The sequence below is a fragment of the Camelina sativa genome, chromosome 8 (genome assembly GCF_030686135.1).
Source record: "Camelina sativa cultivar CO46 ecotype springtype chromosome 8, ASM3068613v1".
Classification (NCBI taxonomy): Eukaryota; Viridiplantae; Streptophyta; class Magnoliopsida; order Brassicales; family Brassicaceae; genus Camelina; species Camelina sativa.
The window spans coordinates 9,039,309-9,058,408 of NC_141887.1; the positions used below are offsets into that span (position 1 = coordinate 9,039,309).

At 41.8% G+C, this 19,100-nt stretch overlaps 1 non-coding gene and 2 pseudogenes across 1 annotated transcript; 2 read left to right on the forward strand and 1 right to left on the reverse strand.

The window, feature by feature from the left end:
• Nucleotides 1–333: 333 nt before the first annotated feature.
• LOC147939828 (uncharacterized) lies at nt 334–4,153 on the forward strand (annotated as a pseudogene).
• A 2,727-nt stretch (nt 4,154–6,880) lies between these two features.
• Nucleotides 6,881–7,833, forward strand: LOC147939829 (uncharacterized; annotated as a pseudogene).
• A 9,661-nt stretch (nt 7,834–17,494) lies between these two features.
• LOC147939830 (small nucleolar RNA R71) lies at nt 17,495–17,601 on the reverse strand. The gene has a single exon (XR_015564795.1). It is a non-coding gene; the product is annotated as a small nucleolar RNA R71 (small nucleolar RNA).
• Nucleotides 17,602–19,100: the final 1,499 nt, after the last annotated feature.

Sequence of the window (19,100 nt, forward strand, 5' to 3'; positions counted from 1 at the left end):
TCCCGGGCCACCCATCGGCCCATAGTCTAACCGATCCATCCTTGTCCATCGGCCCGATCCACCGTTAACCGATGTGACAATTTCTAGGTAGTCTACTTCAATATCACTCTCACTATCACTATCACTAGGACTTTCACTCCCACTATCACTATCACTAGGACTTTCACTCCCATTTTCATCCAGAAACTTATATGCTTGCATCATCTACAATGTAAGGTCTAGGACTCCTTTTCTTCAGTTCAAACATCTGTTCACTACTTCGGTAGTCTCAAACTATCCATTTCCATCTGGATCCATTGTCTATCGAATCACGGCCATTTTCCTTTACAGACCATGATTCGTCCTGCTCTCTTCCCGAGGTTTGTACCACTGTCAATCGCATTCGTGTACCGGTATCGGCACTGGTTACCGTACTGCTATCGGCACTTCTCGGCACTGGTTGTCATACCACTATCGACACTTCTCGGCACTGGTTGCCGTACCGCTATCGGCACTTCTCATATACGGCATACGTACCATCTCATGTACCATCTTATGTACCGCTTACGTACCATCTCATTTGCCGTGTACGTACCATCTCATGTACCATCTCATGTACCGCGTACGTACCATCTCATGTACCGCGTACGTACCATGGAAACAGGTCGTTACAGCTAGCCTTGAGTATGTGGAAGGGGCAACTAATTTTGTTACTGCTTCAGCAAGGAAGATGGGTAATGTGACTGAAATTATCTGCAATGTTTCTCGGCATAGATTGCCGCAATGTTTCACATCAACTCTTAGATAAAGTAGTGGAGCATCTAGTGATTAAGGGTATGGATAGGAAGTACATGAGGAATAAGTGTTAGAGTATGCATGGTGAAAGAAAGGATGAGATGTCGGATAGTGTTCCAACATCAGAAATTGAAGCTTATGATTTGCTAAGGATGGCTTATTTTGATGGTGAAAGCAGTCCACAACAATCAAACCCAGGAGAATCTGAGGAGGATGCAACTACTGGAGACTTTGAATTTAGGAAGAGTTTGAGAGATGCTGAAACATGTATGCAACATGTTCTAATTACACCAAGGTTTTTGCAATCATGGCCCTCTATCAGATAAAAGTGAAGAGCGAACTGTCAGAGAACTTCTTCGATCAGCTATTGACGATAGTTCATGACATGCTGTCGAAGGACAATGTGCTGCCAAAGTCTACGGATGCAATCAATAAATTCTTAAAGGTTTTTGGGTTTGGTTATGATATCATTCATGCGTGCAAGAATGATTGTATTCTCTACAGGAAACAGCTTGGTGAGATGGAAAGCTGCCCAAGATGTAGTGCTTCAAGATGGGAGATAGATAAGCAAAGTGGTGAGGAAAAGAAGGGGATTCCAGGACAGGTTCTTAAGTATTTTCCGATCAAGGATAGATTCAGGAGGATGTTTAGATAAAAAAAAAAGGCTGAGGATTTACGTTGGCATTATACCAATGCCACCGAAGATGGTACAATGCGACACCCTGTAGATTCTATATTTTGGGCTCATGTCAATGATAAATGGCCTGAGTTTGCTGTTGAACCAAGAAACCTTCAACTCGGTCTTTATACAGATGGGATGAAACCTTTTGCTATTCATAATACCAAATACAGCGTGTGGCCAGTGTTGTTGGTGAAATACATCATTCATCCAACTTTGTGTATGAAGGCTGAGAATATCATGTTGACTATGTTGATCCCTAGTCTAACAGCTCCGAGTAACAACATTGATGTTTATCTAGCTCCTTTCATAGATGATTTGAAGGATTTGTGGAATGAGGGTTTAGAGGTCTATGATTCCTATATGAAAGATCATTTCACACTTAGAGCTTTGTTATTGTGGACTATCACTGACTATCCAGCCTTAGGGACATTGTCTGGCTGTAAAGTGAAGGGTAAGCAAGCGTGTAATGTTTGTGGAAAGGATACACCTTCTAGTTGGTTGAAGTTTAGTCGTAAGTATGTATATATGGGAAATAGGAGACGACTCAGACCTGGACATCCTTACAGACGCAGAAAAGGATGGTTTGACAACACGGTTGAGGAAGGGACTGCGAATAGGATTCAAACAGGTCCTGAAATTTTTGAGACACTTAAGGATTTCAGGAATGATTTTGGAAGACCCTTGGATAAGGAAACTAAAAGGAAGAGAACTGAGATGTTAGCAGATGAGGAGATTTTAGAGGAAGAGTATGAAGAAACTTCTGATCAGTAGCGATGGAAGAAGCGGTCAATATTATTTTGACTTACCTTATTGGAAGGTAATATTTTATATTTTATTAATTTGTAAGGTCAATTAACATCATTGCCGATTAATTGATTTTTATGAATTTATGTCTTTCATGTGTTAGGAATTGCCGGTGCGACACAACATTGATGTTATGCACATAGAAAAGAATGTGTCGGATGCTTTATTATCTACATTGATGTAGAATGCTAATTCAAAAGATGGCCTGAAAGCAAGAAAAAACTTGGAAGATATTAGGATTCGAAAACACTTGCATTCAAAAGTACGGGGTAAGAAAACATACTTGCCTCCTGCGGCTTACTGGTTGTCTAAGGCAGAAAAAAAGATCTTGTGAGCGGTTGGCTAAATTCAGAGGCCCTGATGGCTATTGCGGAAATATTGCCAATTCTGTTTCAATCAAACCTCCTATGATTGGTAGTTTAAAGTCTCATGATCATCATGTACTCATCCAGAATTTGTTACCTGCTGTATTAAGAGGATTGCTTCCAAGAGGACCTCGGGTGGCGGTAACTCGATTATGTAACTTCTTCAACAAATTGTGCCAGCGTACCATTGATCCTGAGAAGCTACTCTCATTGGAGTCTGAGATTGTGGAGACGATGTGCCAACTGGAGCGGTATTTTCCTCCATCACTTTTTGATATCATGTTCAATCTCCCTATAGATCTAGCTAGATCTCCCTATAGATCTAGCTAGAGAAGCACATTTATTATATAAATGTGTTAGTTTTGGGATACTGATATTACATTGTGCAGGTACATGAAAATACTCAAGGCATATGTTAAAAATTATGTAAGGCCAGAAGCGTGTATGGCTGAGGGATACTTGGCTGGACAATGTATAGCATTCTGTTTGGAGTTCTTAAAAAATTCAGTACCTGTTCAAGAAGCAGTAAACCGTAATGAAGATATTGAGACAGATGGACTTGTTGTTGAAGGCCGATCGCTATAGAAGGGCAAATAGGTGACCCTTTCAGATAGAGAGAGAGAGGTAGCATATCGATATGTTTTGATGAACTTGGCGATTATGGATCCTTATGTACAGTAAGTTAAAACATCCCATGTCAATTAGCTGCAATTTTACTTATCTTGCATATCATAAACATCGTTTTGTATGGTTAAACAGGATGCATTAGAAGAATTGCAAGCCAAGGATATTCGATGCGCTAGAAGTGAAACTTTTTTATGGATTAAGAAAAAGGTTTGTACACATCCATTTATATGTTAAGTAGTCTTTAGTTTCAAATAAGTCACTTACATTTTATATTCTTATTAACTAGATTCCTTCCAACTCGAAAGATCATTCGAAGAAGTTGAGGTGGTTAGCATTTGGACCGAGATACATTGCACAAGCTCATAAAGGTTTTGTCATTAATGGGCATTGCTTTCACACTGATGATGTTAAGCGGAAGACTCAAAATTCTCGAGTGACATATGAAGCTTTCATCATGTGTAGATCTTTTGCACGCGATAGTAGACAGATGGCTAACATAGTTACATACTATGGTGTGATTAAGGAGATAATTCTTCTGGACTACCATATGTTCACAGTTCCATTATTCAAATGCAATTGGGCCAACAGAAGATACGGTGTGAAAGAAGAAGATAGATTCACGCTCGTTAACCTTCATATGAACCAAACAGCATATCTCCGAGATCCATACATTCTGCCATCACAAGCAAAACAAGTCTTTTACTCTAGAGAAAAGGACTCATCTTCGTGGTATGTCGTAATGAGAGCACCACCAAGGGGCTAACACGAGTTGGAGACAGTAGGGGACTTTGTTGGTGCACCTTCATCAGTCCAAATTCCTGATGATTTGGATAATCAATCTTCTGATGATGATAGTTTTTTTGCTAGGGATGATTGTGATGGGATTATAGTGGCAGAATAATATGTCCATGTTGAATAAGGTTTGAATAACTGTGATTTGTAGCTAATTTAACTTTTTGGTTGGGGGTCAAGGATAAAAAATGGTGAAGACAAGAGGAGGACTAGTCCATCGAAGTGCACGTCAGCTCCCATAGATACGAAAAAGCTAATAAACAGAGGAAACAAAAGATTCTCGCACGTAAGTTGGGTGATGAAAGACCTCGACCCCGACATCCCAGCGTCCGCGGTCACGGCTTCCATTCGGCCCCATTCCCGGCCAAATATCCATTGATTCGATCACTTAGCTTTGGCTCGCGGCCTTGCTTCGTGAACCCCCTTTACGCAGCGGAAAATAATCTTTACCCTTGACCTATCCCTTTGTGCTTAGCGATACAACCAACCAACCCCACAGGCTTTGCACAGATTAGGGATGGGAACTTATAGTCCCTTCAGTTCACGGCGATCGGTTGCGCTATCGGCTTCCCGAACCACTCGTGTCCTGAAGCTTGGTACTGGATGTACCGTTAGTTGACCCAACGGTCATACCATTTATACCTTGTTCGACTCGTCGGTCTTGGTATCATAGCAAGGTCCGATCGAAAGATCCGACCCCATAATTGAATCGCTGATCGACCATCGACCAGGCCGATACTTCAGATAGACTTGTCGACCACCCGACCGATCAATCCAACCTACGGCTCGTATCGTCGATACTTTGATCACCCGATCCGACTAGCGATTGAATCACCGGTCAATCCCTGACCGATCCGTCCTTTAACGCGGATCATCGATGACCTTTCAATCTGTCTGACTCTACGATCGAGCCGTCGAGCATCATGCGATCAGTTCGATTCCATCGCCGAACCACAGCTTATCCTTCGATCGGTTTGGCGTGATTGCCAACCTGTCGCTCGTATCATCGTACCTTCGATAGAGAGGTAGCATGCGCATCAGTTCGGATGAGTATACTCGCCGACCCGCACCCCCTTTTCTTCTTAGGCTTAGGTAGACGATAGAAGGATGATGGTGTCCAAAAATGAAGGAAAGGCCCACTATTTATATTGTCCTGGCCGAAGTCTAGGCCCCAAAAGGCACATGTCTGTCAAGACCGTTCGATCATGCATGTTCGGACGTGCATGTCCGGCCGTGCCCGTTCGGTCACCGTGACCCTTGACCGTCCACAAGCTCCCCAGCTGGCCCACACACTTTCCACCACCGTCCAGCTGGTCGAGCGTGGTCGAGCTGACGCTAGCTGGATGCCAGCTGGACGAGCTAATACTAGCTGGCCGCAGCTGACCGATAGCTGTTCACATCTGGCCGACAGCTGTTCGCAGCTGGCCGATAACTGTCCGCAGCTGACCGATACCTGTCCGCAGCTGGCCGATAGCTGTCCATAGCTAGCCAATAGCTGTCCGCAGCTGGCCGATAGCTGTCCATAGCTGGCCAATAGCTGTCCGCAGCTGAACTAACTTGTTCATCGAGCTTGTTCATCTCGTTCAGCTGGTATTCCAGCTATTTGACCTAGTAACTTAGCTATTTAAGGTCATCTAGCTATTGTTTTTATTAAAAAAAATTGCCCCCCTTTAGGATCGCAGGACGCGGTCATTACAGGTGACATTGATGGTGTTGAGAATCAAGAAGTTGCAATTACAGAAACTGATCCAAAAGAATCTGCTGAGAAACCAGATGGTGGGGTTCCAGACCAAAACGTCGATGAAGTTGATTGTGGGGTTCCAGACCAAAACGTCGATGAAGTTGATGGTCGGGTTTCAGAACAAAATACTGAGGAAGTCAATAGTGGGGTTCTAGAACAAAATATTGAGGAAGTAAATTCTCAATTACCAGATGGTGGGGTTGCAGAATAAACTGTTGAGGAAACTCCTTCTCAATTACCAGATGGTATGCTTCCAAAGATCAACCTAGATTCTCTGATGGAACTAAGAATAGGGAGCAAGAATCTCATAATCCTATCAATGAAGAAGTACAAACACCACAGTCAGGTGTAAAAGAAAAGAAGAAAAGAGGACCAACCAAGATGCATAAAGTGGTGAAGGATCCTGAGGACAAAGTAGATGTGGTATTCAGTGAGCTTGGTGAGCACTATGGACAAGGTTCAGTAAAACTATCATCTTTTCTTGGTGCTCTTGTCCGGCAACATGTTCCAGTAGTACTTGATGACTGGAGAAAAGTCGATAAGCAGACGAAGGATACATTACGGGAAGCAGTTCAGGTTTACTCTATTCTACTATATTTAATAAATTCATTCTCAATTATCTTGTTTAACTTTTGGAAATATGTTTTTCTTATAGGCGCGATTTAATTTAAGAGAAAAGTGGCAGAAGGATGTTGTTTTAAAGAAGATGGGTGGTATTTGGAGGAGTGGAAAGTCTAAGCTTTGAAACCAAGATGCAAAGAGTAATATAGAGAGGAATTCATTAAAACCAAGCAACATCCCATCTATTGCAACTTGGAACTCTTGGATTAAGAGTAGGAGTATAGCAGCTTTTATGGTTGAATGTGTTTAAATTTATTTGAGGATCATATTTCTATTCTGTAATTTAATTAACCTCACAAAATTGATGTAGGAAAAAAGCAACAAGTTTAGAGAAATGAGGAAGAAACAGATTCCTCACACCACTAGTCGCCAAGGAATGTTTAGACTAGGTCAAAAAATGGTCAGTATCTCTTTATCTTGTATATTTCCTACAAGTTATATTATGAGTTCCATAATGCTGATAGTGTAGACCCTAAAACGGTCACTAGAAGTAAAATCTGGATTGCAGGACACACACATGCCGATGGCAGACATGTGAAGCCCGAGTTTGCTGATATTATTGTAAGAATCGTACATAATTCCTGTTAAGTAACTAGTCTTCTCTATAGTTTTTTGACCAATCTACATGAATTGCATTTTTTCAGGAACAAATCAAATCACTTGATAGTCAAATGGACTCAACAAGCGGTTCTCTTAATATTAAAGAGGATGCTGTAAGCAAAGTGTTGGGAATTGACAAACATGGACGTGTCAAAGGGATGGGCAAAGGGATTACTGCTACCAAGCTAGCACACCTTCATGCCAGAGATTCTAAAATTAAAGAATTGCAAAGCGAGATTCAAGACTTGAAGAATATGGTTCGGGAATTAGCTGACAAGAAAAGTGGTGGTAATGTTGCTTCTCAATCTGAGGATAGTAATGTCAGCAGAGGAGTTAGGTGTCAGATCCTGGATTGGGTTTCTCAAACAGATATGGTCGTTGGTGAAGGAGAGTTTTGCTCTGCTGAACCTCAGTATAGGATTGGCGGAATTCCATAAGGTCCTAACATGGCAGCTATAATCATCAAGTCTGTACTTGTCCCAGAAGCATGTATTTGGAGGCCTACGACAGATGTATTTTCCCTGCCAGAAGCTGTAGGAGCCAAAATAGCATGGCCAGCTCATAAAGTGATATTGGAAAATGAAGATGTCTCTCATCAAAATGAAGGCTCTAAGGAGGTAAATTTTAATAACCATTTGGGATATTTTAGGATGTCCCAGCAGTTGTTTTATGACTAACCATACACACGATAACTGTAGGATCCTACAACAAATGACCAAGTTGCTAGATGCAAAATCTTGGGTTTATTTGAAGATGAAATTATTGCTGAGGGTGTTGTGTTGTCGACTGATCAAAACGAAATGGTGGATGTAACATCCGCGAACTGAAATCTCGGTTTAGGGGTTGCATCGGTTGATGCAAGGTTGTTTTCTGCGGACAAGTTTAAGTTAAACGCTGCGTTTTTGGTTAGGAAAACCTTTAACTCGAGTTTTTGTCTCATTAGTGGGCTTTAGCCGCTTTTGAGAGAAAAGAAAATGAGAGAAAAAGTTCCCTAAGTGTTCTTGAGTGTTCTTGGTGATTTCTGGTGATTGGAGGCGTTTTCTGTAGAGATTTATAGCTGAGATCGTCGTAGGAGCTTCCTAGGAGCGTGTTCTTGCTTGTTTAAGGTTCAGAAACTTCTTAGCAAAGGTAAGTGCATGACCATGGCTTATCTAAGCTGGAGATCTCTCTGATTTGCTTGTTATGTATTGTTTGGCTTGCTAGATTGTTATTTAGGACGTTAGGAAGCTTTCTTGTGGCTTGGGATCGAGTTTTGTGGTTGTAGGAACGAAGATCCGGCGAGAAGCTTCGGGGGAAAATGATGCTCGGCATGTGCATCGGCCGATGCAAGTGCGAGGACGGCGCGTAAAACCTTAGGGTTTTCGTGCTACGTTGAGCATGTGTTGGTCGATTCAATGGGAGTATCGGTTGATGCAAGTGAACCTTGCATCGGTCGATGCATATCATGCATCGGTCAACGCAACCCCAACTGGTGTCGGTCGATGCATGTTTGGTGTCGGTCGATGCAGATTCCTGGTTTGTTATTGTTGATTGTTGATTGTTGGTTGATGGTTAGAGATGTATCTATTGCTTGTGTGTATAGCCCAGTAGATGGGAGGATTGCCTTACTGAGTGTTTATAAAATACTCATGCATTGCAATTTGTGTTTGTGGTGCAGGTAAAGGCAAAGTGTGATCGTGGAATCAAGGCAATGAAGAGAAGGATGTTCTAGGGACTCGATTGGTTGTTGTCTGGCATTGCTAGGTTGCATGAGTTGAGTCATTAGAAACATTGCTAGGTTTCTGGTTCTATGATTCCTGTTGATTGATTTTTGGATATTGTTTATGTAATAATTATTGGATATTGGTATTGGTTATTTCCGCTGTCGGTTGTGATTGTGGTTAGGTGGCTAGTGGGTATGGGACCACTAGTTGTAGTATATTTATTATTATTATTATTATTATTATTATTATTATTATTATTATTATTATTATTATTATTATTATTATTATTATTTTTATTATTATTATTATTATTATTATTATTATTATTATTATTATTATTATTTATTAGTTATTTATTTCAAAAAAAAAATGGGTCGGGTCGTTTCAGTTTGGTATCAGAGCCCTTACGGTTCTAGGTTTGGGTTCACTAGGCGTTGTGCTGTAGATGTTTTGGGATTGCATGTCTTGATTGATTATGTGAGTTAGTCAATTTTGTGTGCATGGAGTCCTAGAACATCCTCTTCAAGCCTACACTGTGATTCCACAGTGACTTTATGTTTTTGTGTTATGTTAATTGTGTGCTTAGCCTTCTGTTCATGGTAGTGCAGATGGTTAGACGGGGTGTTGTTGCTGGTCGTGGTCGAAGACGCGGACGTGGTCGTGGACGCGGACGTGGTCGTAGTAGGGGCAGAGTCCCAACTGAGGGTATTGGCGAGTCGCAGGGTGTCCAGGGGGATTCCATGAGTGTGGCCGGAGGGTGCGGTTTTGATGCTCCAGTGGTCAGTGATGCTAGGGTCCCGGGTGTTGATCTTGCAAGCTTGTTAGCACAGTTGATAGAGCGGTTACTGGGAGGGGTACCGACTCAGGCTCAGGTAGTGCCACAAGTGGTGGCGGAGTAGCGGCAGCCAGTGGCTACGGATGTGGGAGGGCATAGTCGTTATTTGTCTATGATCAAGGAGATGCGTGGCATCGATACTGCGCGGTTTTCGGGTGGTACAGATCCTACTGCTGCAGATGTGTGGAGAACGAGTGTGGAACATAACTTCCAGACTCTAAGATGTCCTGAGGAGTTTTGGGTGGAAATAGGGGTCCACCACTTGGTTGGTGATGCTCAGGTGTGGTGGAGATCAGTGGCTGCTTGGAGAGCGCAGAGGGAGATGACTTGGGTTGACTTCATGGGGGAATTCAACCGCAAGTACTTTCCGAGAGAGGCATTGGACCGGTTGGAGGTGTAGTTCCTTCAGTTAGCTCAAGGGACGCGGTCAGTGCGGGAGCTGGACTTGGAGTTCAGTCGACTTCTATCTTATGGGGGTCAGGCTATGGAGTCTGAGGAGGCTCATATCAGGAGATTTTTGAGAGCCTTATGTGACGATCTGAGGGTTCACTGTAGAGGGCGGAGTTATCCTACGCGTGCAGAGCTGGTTGAGACTACGACAGAGATCGAGGAGGACATCCGGGCACAGTTAGTGGCGGTTAGTCCAGCAGTTCAGCCTACTAACGCTCAGCATCATGGAGGTTCTAGCAAGGGCGGCAAGCCTGCGCAGGGAACCAAGAAGAGGTGGGAGGCTATCCAGATGCCGAGTGGTGCGAGTTGCTTCGGTTGTGGGAGCAAGGATCACAAGGTTGCTAGTTGTCCCAAGAGGATTGCTCCGACGGCAGCGACTCGTGTATGCTATCATTGCAGGGAGCCAGGGCACATCAGGCCCTTGTGTCCTAAGTTGCAGCCGGTGGCAGTGGCAGCATTGCAGCAGGTGTAGCCGGAAGGGCAGCAGGTGGCACGGATTGAGCAGGCGCCACGGGTTTACACGACTGCAGAGACTGGTGGAACCAGTGCCGGGGCGATCACAAGTATAATTTCTGGTACTCTGTCTTTGTGAATTTTTAGTAAGTTCAGATGTTATGTTTGCCTGTGTTAAACTGTTAGGTTCTCAACACATGAGGTTTGTGTAGGTACCTTGTTGGTGGGCGGGTTTAGTAAGTTCCACGTTATGTTTGATTCTGGAGCTACTTATAGCTTCATTACTCTAGAGTGTGCAGAGAGTGCAGATATCAGAGGAGATATTGGACGAGCTAGAGGAGTTGATATTCAGATCGCAGGAGAGACGTGGCCAGCGGATTTGCTTATCAGTCCAGTGGAGTTGTATGATGTTATCCTCGGGATGGATTGGTTGCATCGGCATATGGTGCATTTAGATTGCCATCGGGGTAGAGTGGAGTTTGAGCGTCTAGGAAAGAAATTGGTTTTTCAGGGTATTAGACCGACTTCGGGGAGTCTTGTGATCTTGGCCATTTAGGCTGGGAAGATGATCGAGAAGGGCCGTGAGGCTTATTTGGTTACTATATCAATGCCAGAGTCATTGGGGAAGTCTACGGTTAGTGGTATTCAGGTTGTTGAGGAATTTGAGGATGTGTTTAAGTCATTGCAGGGATTACCACCATCTTGGTCTGATCCTTTCAAGATTGAACTGGAACCGGGGACGACGCCGTTATCCAAGGCTCCTTACAGAATGGCTCCAGCAGAGATGGCAAAGCTGAAGAAGCAGTTAGAGGATTTGTTAAGTAAGGGATTCATCCGTTGATAATAAGGTTTTGCACCAAGGGTACCAATTCCCTATGCAGTTGTAGTACAAAGGGTTATCAATCCAAATGGTTGTTATGCTAGCAGATGAGATATGATCAGAACTATGCAAGTTAAGCCAAGCAATAAATGGGTTTGATCTAACAATCCTAAAATAAATTAAAGAAAGCAAATGAATAAGAACCACATGACCTAAGCACTCGATGCAAGCATTCGAGTACAGGATCGGGTGGGGTGATCGAGTAAAGAAGAAAAGCAAGAACAGCTCAAAGGTATACTCAAAGCAGGTGATCGTGTACCTGTTCGGGTAAGTGATCGAGTTATGAATAAAAATGTAAACAATCTAAATACGAAAGCTCCTAAGGATGGGGTAACCGACTCCTAAGTGTTCCTGACCAATATGGATGCCCTACATGCCTCAAGCAAATATTCCCTAGACAATGAATCTCTAAAATCTTGTTAAAACACTCTCGTGATAGAAACAATCAACCTTAATCACTCCCCTACCCAACTCTCGTTGGAGAAACATGACTAAGCAGGCAATACAAACCGATTCATTATTGTCAATAAACCCCATACTCATCTAATCTCTTAGGCTAAGTGAGTAAATCTCTAGCATTGATTGATTCAAGCATTTCATCTACACCTCTCGATGGTAAAACACCCTAGATCTAATCTCACCCTCTCGGTTTGTTGATAGCATTAAGAACACCAATCTAGAAGGGAATTTATAAAACATAAACAATCAAACTAAGACTTCCTAACCGATCAGGAACACAAAATCGTCTATCCCATCCCTAGAAACTCTACTTCACTACTCAGATTTCATTGCTGAAAACATAAAAACATAGAAGAACGAAAATTGCATTGTATTAAAATATAAAGTAGAAGGGAAGAGTGCATAGTGGAAATCTAAAAGAATAACAAAAAGAAGTAAATTAAATCCTAACAAAGATAGAAAAAATGTTTGAGTCGCTCATTTTCTCTCCCAGAAGCTCTCGCTCTCTGTTCTGAGGGTCTGTAGCGTGCTAGGGCGAGAGGAAGAAGAGGGGGGTTTATATATGGAAACCCATTAACCCTAGATTCCCAGTCCTGCTCGAGGGTCTGCTCGATGGGGTGCACGAGGATGTGCTCGGGTAGGTCATCGGATTGTTCTTTCTGTTCTTAGATCCTCTTCGATCGGGTTGGTGTTCGGACTGCTCTTCCTGCTCCATAACTCCTTCGGGTACATGCTCGGATTTGACCTTGTTTCTCCCCGTTTTCGGCTCTTAAGCACCTGTTTTCATCCAAAATATGCAAATGCAAGAATGCAACACCCTAAGTGGCCTAAATGTGGATTCCTACAGTAAATGACCTAAAAATGCTAAGGTTAGGGTAGAAACAATGCAAAATATAGACAAAAAGTGATGCTTAAAACATGTAAATTAGAGAGTTATCAGACCTCCAAACTTAAATCTTACTAGTCCTCTAGCAAGAAAGTAGGAGGAAGAGGTTAAAAATGGGACTCATAACCTTTTGAGCTAAGCGAAGGATTCAAACTATAGTCCTTAAAGATAGTTTAATGGTGCTAAGATCAATCAACATACTTACAAATATTTTTCTCTGCTTGTCACCATGCATCGATCTAGCTCATCCTCCAACTAAAAATAAAGACTTGCAATTCCAAAGAACATCTCTTTCACATTCATTAAGGTGTTTGGCGAATTCTTGCAAATGGAAGGCGAATCAAGCTCAATCAGTTTCAAGGATAAGGCTTTTGGTAGGGTGGTTTTTTGAACAATTTCTTTGGGTGGCTCACTCTCAAAAGAAGGAATGCTAGACAGTTGTGAAAACTATCTAAGATTGAGAACAATTAGGGCATACAAAGATTAGCTCTTGATAATCTACCCCTTTTCTCATTCACTCTCTCTTCTCTTTTTTTTTATCAAACCCCCTAGAATAAAACTACACACATCCTTGATTTTAACTCTTTTATTTTATATAATCCCTAAGGTCTAATCTTTAGATATCTAGCTCCTTTTTTTTTTTTTCTTAGCTAAACTCCTAATAATATTCTTATTATTATATATATATATTTTTTCTAGGAGACTATAGCAAGATCTTTCTCGTTTTTTTTAGAGACTTAGAGCTAATTAAATTGGACCTTAGGGACTTTCCTTTTTAATTTCTCTTTTATTCCTCAACCCAACCCCAAATAATTATGCTAACCACCTATCTTTCAAAACCGATTCTATTAGCTAGTCCAAATGATTCTAAACTTAGCTAAAACAAGAGCCAGTTCTTTGTCGTTCTCAATACTCTCAAGGTTTCACAACCTATAGCACAATGAAAGGCCTCACTCAACGATTCAATACAAGGTTTGAAAGAAAGGTTTGGGTTCAAGGGTAGGGAAAAACGAATCTGGTTAAACGAAGAGATTGGTGAAAAATGGTGTGTTAACCCGATTTTAGAGTTACCATGAGCAAGTACTCAAATTCCATAAGCAAGACAATTTAAGTTCAGTTTAAGTCCAATAATATAGAGATGATGCAATGTTCAAGCAAGTTTCACACAAGTAGAGGAAGCTTTCAAAAGACACAAGGTTTTAAACAAAGATTTTTCATTTTTTTCCAAAGATTGATCAAGCAACAATGAACTGTGATTAAGGGCTATAGCTTCAATCCTAAGGTTTGGCTTTAGACAAGGTAGTTTTAATCATTGTCCCCTAAAATGCATATGCAACAATCCTATATGAAGCAATCTAGACTCAATCCTAATATGAAAATGCAACTATATGAACACTCTTTTTTTTTTTTTCAAATTTTGTTTTTCAAATTTTTAGGGTTTTTATGCAAATAGATGCAGACTCAAATGAAGAAAACTAGCATGCAAAAATTTGAAATAAAAAAAATAAAATACAATGTTATATACATCCCACGACCCTCCTCCAAACTTAAATGACACAGTCCCTGTGTAAATAAAAGTCTGAAAAAGAATCCAAGAATCACACAAAATGAAATAAAACTAAATGCAATGTTATTTACAAAGGTTGGATGAATCTGGTACATCATGGGTTGGTGAAGAAGTTGGTTGTAGCAGCCTCCATGCTCGCCAACGTGTAGCCAGAGTTGTCACCGGCTTCAGCATGTGTCAGGATTTGCTCATCAGAGAGTTCGGTTATACGCACGGATGACCTGCTCGGACCAGCATCCGAGGGGTTGATCGGGTAAGGAGTCGCGTAGGTCATCGGGTATGGCATCAGGTAGTACGATGGGTATGGTGAGAGAGGTCCAGAATGATCACCCGTATAGCCGCTTGCAGGGTGCATCGAGTAGGGCACCTAATACGGCATCTGGTAAGGCGGAGGGAAAGTACCTGAGTGGTCACCCGGATGTGTGCTCGGAGGTTGCATCGGGTAGGGCATCGTGTACCCCATCGGGTTATGCATCGGATAGGCATCCGAGTGGCTTCTCTGCGATCTATCTGGTCTGGTGACATCCTCCTCTGCTTGGGGCTCGTAGGAGGATGTCCTATGAGGCTCTAGAGGTGATAATACTTGGATTCCTCCCAATGGTCCGCTTCTTCCCATCCATGTGGGTGCATATGCCGAAGTGGGAGCTGAGGCACAGCTTGTGATGTTCATATATTTTACCTTGTTTTCCCTTAATATATTCACATCTTTTGCATCTTTTGCTATCCTTTTTGACCATTATTGCATAGTTTTAGGATTGTTCATGCATTAGAGTATAGTTGCATTGCATTTGCATCTTTTCTTGCATAAACAGGTGATTTTGGAGGCTAAGGAGCATGGAAGCAATGCTGAAGAGGAGAAAGAAAGGGAGTTAGAGCTGAAGAACCAAGGTCCGGAGTTCCACTCGACCGCCCACTCGACCAGACACTCGACCGTGTGCGGAGAAGGACTCGACCGAGTGGAGGGAACATAAGAAAAGCCAACTCGACCGAGCACCTGGTCGAGCTGACCGAGCAGCCTAGCTATTTTGTCTTCTAGCATTTTTAGGGCTTCCACTCCTTTTTCTATATAAGGTCTTGTACCCTGCAGCCACCAAGGAGTCCAGTTTTTTTAGATATTCTCAAACCTAGTATTTACCCTTTTGGGAATTTATACTCTTTGCACTTTTATTTTCTTAGATCTCTCATCTACTTTTGAAGGAAAACAAGAGATTCCTTGATATTTGTTGGTTTCATAACTTTCAAAATATTAAGAATTCGAGTTTGATTCCTTCTTAATATTGTAGATCTTTGTTTCATCTATCTAATCATGCAAGTTTCGTTATTTTCTGGGTTTATGACTTTGCTCATCATGTTTAGCATTTGTGAGTAGTTGCTTAGGATCTTGAGGATGGGTTAGGCTGGATTGTGGTTGAGGTTTGTTTAGCTAGTTCAAGCTTGATTGTTATAGATCTCTTATAGGCTAGATGTACTCTATGCTGATCCTATAACCGAGAGGGTAGGGTTTGATTTTAAGCTTCTTAGCATCACAACAATGTCTAGGTTGCAAGATAAGGCTAGATCTAGAGATTTTCATTAGGCATGCTAAGAGATTAGATGTCTTGTTTGATTTTTGACATAAATGATCTGTTGCTTAATGCTTGCTTGTATAAGTTCTTTGCTTTGTGAGAACAAGTCTAAAAATATATGAGCTTGATTGTTTTTGTCATGAGAGTGGATTAACATGTTCTAGGAGATCATTGTCTAGAGATTAGCTCAAGTTGATTGAGATTTGTTGACAAAGTTAGATGACCTTAATCATTAGTCCAGTCCATGAATCCCTCCTCAAGACCTTCCTTGTCTATTGATTTCTTAGTCTAAATCATGTTGCTTGGTCGTTGTTTGATTTACTTTTGTCTTGCTCTGTTTTGTTTGCATTGCTTTGTTTCTCACATTTGTCCGACTCGACCCTGTACTCGATCGCACACTCGATCGAGTGCTTGCTCGAGCTCATCCCCAGAATTCTTGTTTATGCTTTGTGTTTGTCCTGTTTCAATTCCTGTTTCATTTTAGTTGCTTTTCTGTTACATTCATTTAGTTTCCTGTTCATTACTTGCCTTGCATTAGTTTATTACTTGCATTACTATAGTTTCTATTTCTGTTTCATTGCATTGTTGTTTAGATCATCCTGTTCTCTTTACTTTTAGCATCTAGTTTTATAAGCTTTTACATTATGCATTTTACATTCATCATTAGGTTGTTAGTGAAAAACATCCTTTATAATTGGCTCAACTTAGATAAATGTGCTGTCCTGATTGCTTGCATCTCACTCAGATTTGGATTGACACCCTTTATACTGCAACATCATAAAGGGAATTGAAACCCCTTGCTTTCTACCCATTCATTCATATCTCATATCATTCACCAATCATCACCACCACAAGAAAGTAGAGTTCCAATTTGGCGTCATTGCCACTTTTGAGTGTTTGTTTGTGACATTTAGGATCCACATAAGTCTAAGATTGAGTTCTTTATCTACTTTGTTCATTACTAATCTCGAATTCTTCCTCTGCTTGTCTGTGTTGCGTTTCAGGCACCACTCGACCTTCAACTCAACGACCACTCGACTGACTGAGTAATCGAGTACTTGATCGAGCCAAGTCCCGGATACAAATAGACCTCACTTCCCAGTCGACTCGACCATTAACTCGAGCCTGTGCTCGACCGAGTACCTGTCCGAGTGGGCGATCGGGTTTCTTAATGCAAACAAGGTCTCAGGGTAATCACAATCTCCAAAGGCTTCTTGACAACATCAACAGGCTACCTAGAGGTTTAAGACATCAGAGAAGAAGAGTAGTGCAAGAACAAGAGGATCAAGTAATCATGGAGCAACAAGATAACCATGATCAAAGAGCTAGACACATTGGTGCTGGGGATGCACCAAACACACATAACCAAAGAGCTGGTATTGTGCCTCCTGCTATTGCTAATAATAATTATGAGATCAAGAGTGGATTAATCTCTATGATTCAAGCCAACAAATTCCATGGGTTGCCAATGGAGGATCCCCTAGACCACCTTGATGAGTTTGACAGGATTTGTGGACTCACTAAAATCAATGGTGTGAGTGAAGATGGCTTCAAGTTAAGGCTATTCCCATTTTCCCTTGGAGACAAAGCTCATCTCTGGGAGAAGACTCTTCCTACTAGAGCAATAACCACATGGGATGCTTGCAAGAAAGCTTTTCTAACCAAGTTCTTCTCCAATGCAAGAACTGCTAGGTTGAGGAATGAGATTTCTGGTTTTGCTCAAAGGAATAATGAAACCTTTTGTGAGGCATGGGAGAGATTTAAAGGTTTCCAAACTCAATGTCCTCACCATGGTTTCAGCAATGAGTCCTTGCTCAACACCTTGTATAGAGGAGTCTTATCTAAGATAAGAATGCTTCTTGATACAGCCTCCAATGGAAATTTCCTCAACAAGAATGTGGAAGAAGGCTGGGAGTTGGTTGAAAATCTTGCTCAATCAGATGGGAACTATAATGAGGACTATGACAGAACAGTAAGGTTCACCTCCAGTGATCAAGAGGAAAAGTATAAGAAGGACTTGAAGGCAGTTAATGAGAAGTTGGACAAGATTCTCCTAAGCCAGCAAAAAGCCATTCATTTCATTGGTGAAGAAGAGGTTCCAGTTCAAGAAGGAGATGCATAATTTGCTGAGTTGTGCTACATACAAAATCAAGGAGGATACAAAGGTTACAACCAAGGAGGATTCAAGAACAACAATCTCTCCTATAGAAGCACTAATGTGGCCAATCCTCAAGATCAAGTCTACCCAACTCAACAACCTCAACAGCCTCAACAGCAAGACAACTATGTACCGAAGCAGCAACATCAAGTGTTCCAGCCCCAATTGTGTCCCCCACCAGGGTTTCAAACTAACCAAGGCCAAGAACCAGATTTGAGAGCTATGATGCAACAAATGTTGATTGGGCAAGCCAATGGAAAGATGGAAGAGGCAAAACAGTTTGCTGAGTTGAACCAACAGTTAACATCCCAGTATAATGATCTCAACATGAAGTTTGAAGGTCTCAACTCTAGAGTGAAGTATATGGAGAGCAACCTTACTTCTACTTCAGCTCCTAAGCCTAACCAACTCCCTGGAAAAGCTGTTCAAAACCCAAGAGAGTTCACTGCTAAGGCCATTCATGTCTATGAAGAAGAAGTCACTGAGGACAGTGAAATTCAAGCTGGGGAGGATTGGTCATTTCTTGAATCCCAGAGTGAAGATTGTGCAAAGCAAACTGAATCCGGCATTTCACTCAACCATGTGCTCGAACCAGCACTCGACCGAGTGTCAGCTCGAGTGGTCGATCGAGTTGAAGGATCAGAAGCTGTCAAGCCTGCTAATTACATTCCTCCTGCTTACAAACCGCCTCTACCATTCTCAGGACGTTTCAAGGCACAGAAGCTAAAGGAACTAAGGGAAATCATTGAGAGAAAGGAAATGATGGCTTTGCAACAAGAGGAAGTGAGGGATTTGAAGGAAGAAGCTGTGATTGAGAAGAAGGAAGTGATGGCCATACAAGAAGTCATCATTGTTTACCAAGAAGAGAGAGGACCTGCCTTGGAACAATATGATCCATATCCTCTCTATCAAGATTTTTTGCTTGAAATATCAAGGAAGAAAGCCCATGCTCAAGACGAAAAGGACCTTAAAGAGCTTGAGGGAGTTATCATACCAATTAAACTTGAGGATCCATGACCATTCTATCTACCTTGCTCACTTAGCTATCTTCACTACAACCATTGCTTATGTGACTTGGGAGCATCTATCAATGTGATGCCTTACTCTATAGCACAAAAGCTTGGGCACACTGAATTCA